This window comes from Mya arenaria, chromosome 5 (genome assembly GCF_026914265.1).
Source record: "Mya arenaria isolate MELC-2E11 chromosome 5, ASM2691426v1".
Classification (NCBI taxonomy): Eukaryota; Metazoa; Mollusca; class Bivalvia; order Myida; family Myidae; genus Mya; species Mya arenaria.
The window spans coordinates 69,640,905-69,645,915 of NC_069126.1; positions in this window are offsets into that span (position 1 = coordinate 69,640,905).

Consider the following 5,011-nt stretch of genomic DNA (forward strand, 5'->3'; position numbering starts at 1 on the left):
TTAGTAGATGTACACTTGGGAATAATGTCTTCTAATTAACTTAATTAACTTTATTATATTTAGGTTGTAAACCGATGTACTGTTTTGTATGATGATATACAGAATGTAGATTCAACTAATAGAACTAAGGTAACTTTATGTTTGTAGCAGTAGTATACATTACATACAAAAACTTTTGATTAAAACTTCAATATTTTTTTTCTAGAATGTTTTCAGTTATTAAGTGATAATATTTACACCCAAATTTCCATTCCTTAAATAAACTGTCTCTCGGCAGTTGCGGTTATCATCCGATGAACGCAACATCTTCGGATATGTTCGGATCGCAATTCATCACATAATAATATACATGAAAATTGTTGATATTGTGATTGTTTGTATTGTGTCAGGAAGTCCCATAAAATTATTACTTATAATTTTTTTTATTAAAAGTTACGTATGCTGTTTACCGTGATCGGAACAGTTTACAATAACGCGGAGAAAACAAATAACTTCAAATCACGTTTAAACATGGAATTGAAATCCTAATGACAACACTTCTAGTGTTGGGAATCGGACAGAAAAAATAATATCGATAATCGGTTTATGAAATGATCAATGATCGATTATTAATCGATTAAATTATCATTTAAATATCTTTGCTCATCATATTTAAGGCAAACAGATATAGTTCATGCACCAGTTTTAAGCACCAACGATCCTAAACAATATTGTTTGTAGATTTCTTTATATAAATTACATTATTTATTCAGAAGGCGACTATCGTATAGTGTTTACAAGTTACTATTACAAAACATGAGACCACATGCTTTATTATTGTCTTACATTTATTATTGTAAACATGTGTAAAATAAACACAAAAAAAGATATCAATTTCTTTGTAATAATCAGTCAGTAAGTACAACAAGAAGTTGAATATTCTATATGTTTTACAAGAACAGTTTCTGTTGTACAGGAACAGTTTCTTTCAGAAAACTGAGAAAAATAAATTCTTACATGGTAAGAAGTAAACGGTAACATGTTTTAAAAATCACTTTTAAACCACAAACATGAGCAGTTGAAAACCAATTCTTTAGCAGTTAAATTAAAAAGAAAAATTTGTAATAAGGTACTGTAGTGACTTATTGACTTGATAAAAATATGAGTACATAACTTTACATAGCAACACCTTAACATTTCAACATGAACTAGCATTAACAGAACCCACAACCTCCCGTTCCGTAGGCGGACGCCTTAACCACTAGGCCACGGAGACGGAGGATTGTTTTATCTAGAGTAGACTTAACATTCATATTGTATAACCAGCAGTGTTTATGTCGTCATAATTTGTTTTTAATATTGCGTTCTGATTTGATTAGCGCGACGTCATTTAACTATTGATATACGACATAACATTTTTCGGCCATTGTTTTCGAATAAACTCCTGTTTCCGATAAACTTTCTTTGACATTACAAAGGTTGCGAATCTCAGCTTTAGGCTGTGACTGTGCTGTAACATATTGACAAGCTAACCGTGCAAAAATAGAAGGATTAAACTAGGTCTTTGAGGTTTTTAACGAGTTCGATGTTTGAATAACATGTGTTCTATATCAAGGCAGTGCATTCAATATAACACTTTCAAGTGTTTCTTGACAGGTACCTTCCGTTACTATCTAGCAAATAATATGCATGTACGTTTGCCCATAAATTCGTTCGTTATAAACTATGTAAGCAAACCTGCCCTGAAATGGTTGAATTGTGTGTAAGGTTGATCTACAAAACGTAACTAGCTCAACTTATACAGTTTCAATAGTCTATTAAAGTCTCATTAACATGTTTATATCTACCTACTTTCTAGTCTTAATGGGTAACCCCTCTTTAGAAAATAGCTGAAGTGGATCTATGTGAAGTTGGTAATTATGTGTTAACATATTTTTCTTACACATGTACTCTTGTTTAGACGGCTAATAAATATGTATCTATATATACAGCGAACTGTCCACACATTTGTTTATCGTATTAGTCTACAAGTATTCAAAACACTAAGTATACATCAACTAGTAACAGGTATGCGTTTTAGCATAAGAGTTATATTCTGATAACTAATGATTTATTTAACGTCATATGCCCACGAACATTGAAATATCAAACAGTAAGTTTTAAGATATATTATGAAACTTACTGCTGCCTTGATTAGTAAAGTATGCACATATTTTTTTATTTAATGTAATACATTGTTGTTGTTTTCAGAATATAACTTTAAAATCAAGCCAGGTCATTATACAATTGTACTATAGTTAAAAAAAGGAGTCTTTCATCTTTCGTACGAGCTGGAAGTTTCTTGAAAAGTTAAAGTACTGTCTGCATTAGATTTTACAGCACGGTATTGTTGTACACGGGATCTTCTGCAAACAAAAATAAAGGAGTTCGTGACAAATAATCTCAATACAACACGTTGCTTCATCTAGATAATTTCAAGTGTTATAAAGCCATGTTGTATGTATTAACGTGGGATTTTCAACAGCAAAACAATTATTGTAAGTGTTTATAAGATGATGTAATGTTGAAATATATATAAACGTAATCATGTTAGATAACGACACTTCAAAGTAAATAATTATTACATAAACTTAAACTGACATTTTCAATAATGTGATATAATTTGTGCATTCGACTTAAACGTATATGTATGTCATGAAAGCTGTGGATTGGGCAAGTACTTTCCATTGCAGTAGGTATATGCTACTATAAAAAATCCGTAACTTTTTTAACATTCTCATAGTATGCTTGTTACTTTGGATTGGAGTCTTCCAACGGCATGTACACGTGAGGATTATCGGGTCTGGAAAATTTTCTAAAACGTCAATTACATGATACTTAAATGAAATTTAATCAAAGGAAAGGATTGCTTTCTTATGAAATAAGATTTTATCAAGATATACATATAGCTAACATTTAATTTAATTGAGAACCTATAATCTGTGTTTGTTTTACTTTCTTACCCATCGTTTCCATTATCTGAAACCAAAAGAAATACACATAAATACTATCAAATGTTCCAGTGCATATTCTAATGAACTATAATTTTCTTGGTGTACTATCAAGCTGTAAGCCTTCGCAAATCAACAATAAACAAGACTATATCTAGAAACGTTGTCTTTCAATGTGACCTTATTATATACAAGTTTATTTTAGCTCGATCGTGACGATAGCTAAGCTAATAGAATCACTCTCGAATCCGTTTCCTGGGCAGAAACCAGTTATGTGTCCTTTTTGAGAGGCCATGCGGGTCCGTGTATATACCGTCTTTTCGTTTTTCGTTTTCTACAATTGAAAGCAAAACACGAAAAAGGAACATACAAATCCTTTTTCGTTTTTCTAATGATTGAAGAGTAAACCAAAATTGATAGTTTTTTTCCAATACCGTTGGTTAATCATAACCACGGAATACAAAACAAGGAATTAATTTATTCATACCGATTTTTGTTCTTTCGTTTAAAACGAAAAACGAAAAACAAGCTATCCTGTATATACCGTTTTTTATGATTGAAAGTAAAAAACGTAAAAGGAACATTCAAATTATTTTTCGTTTTTCTTAAGACTGAATTTAAAACCAAAATTGATAGGCTTTTTCTTTGCTATGATTTCAATTTTACTCACGGAAATCAAGACAAGAAATTGATTCATTTATATCGTTTTTCGATTTTTGTTTTACAAAGCGCAAAACGGAAAACGAGTGGCGCTGCAATTTCCTGTTTTCACATGTACTTGATGACGTCACCATATATGTTTACGCCTACTAAACTACATAAGGGGCGATATTTCCAGATGTCTTTCAAGAATCCACCGTGCAGTTAACACAAATTTATTTCTGAGGTGAGTATTTTTATCAAATATATTGTAATATTTTGTACCTGCAGCTTGATTTAATAAGAAAAGTAAAGGAGTTTACGTTTTTGTTTCAAGATATTGTTAAATAACTAATATTCAGATACTGAACAATGCTCCATTTTAGACTGTTAAAAGATCGTTTTCACCTCCACCCCCACCCTCCCTGCTTACATTTGATGCCATTTGAATAGTGATACATTTGGAGGAACGCGTGTTTATAAGATATAAAGTATTCTTTAATGAAGGTTTGAAAAGTACAAAACTGTTTAGAATGTGTCATTGCAATCAATCAGCGAAACAAAATTCCCAAGACGGTGGGAAGACAACCCTCAAACCCAATCGCCCCACCCCCAACCCCGCCTCAGTTATGAACTCCTGGACCCCCACTGATATTGACATCAGTATGCAATACTACACATATGCAATAAACTAAAACAACACTCTGAAATGTTGTCTCTAAGAACTATTGTTAAAATATGTATCCTACTTAACATGTCAGAAACTATGTTAGGTCACTGTCTAACGTATAAAACTCCTCTAGACCTACTTTCACTTTCACTTTGACATGCTGAAAGGATTACATGTAAGCCGAATTGTAACAAGGCGTGTATTCCAACGCTCGGTAAATTATTAAATCATGCTGCAGGTACAAAATATTACAATATATTTGATAAAAATACGTTGGATTCTTGAAAGGCATCTGGAAATATCGCCCCTTATGTAGTTTAGTAGGCGTTTATGGTGACGTCATCAAGTACATGTGAAAACAGGAAATTGTAGCGCCACTCGTTTTTCGTTTTGCTCTTTGTAAAACAAAAAAACGGTATTAACAATTTCTTGTCTTGATTTCCTTGAGTTAAATTGAAATCATAGAAAAGAAAAAGCCTATCGCTTTTGGTTTTCTATTCAGTCATGAGAAAAACGAAAAATAATTTTAATGTTCCTTTTTCGTGTTTTACTTTTAATCATTAAAACCGAAACACGGTATATACAGGATAGCTTGTTTTTCGTGTTACACTGTGTAAAACGAAAAAAAAACAGAAAACGGTATAAATAAATAGTTTCCTTGTTTTGTATTCCGTGGTTATAATAAAAAAAAACGGAAAAGGAAAAAAACTATCAATTTTGGTTTTCTCTTCAA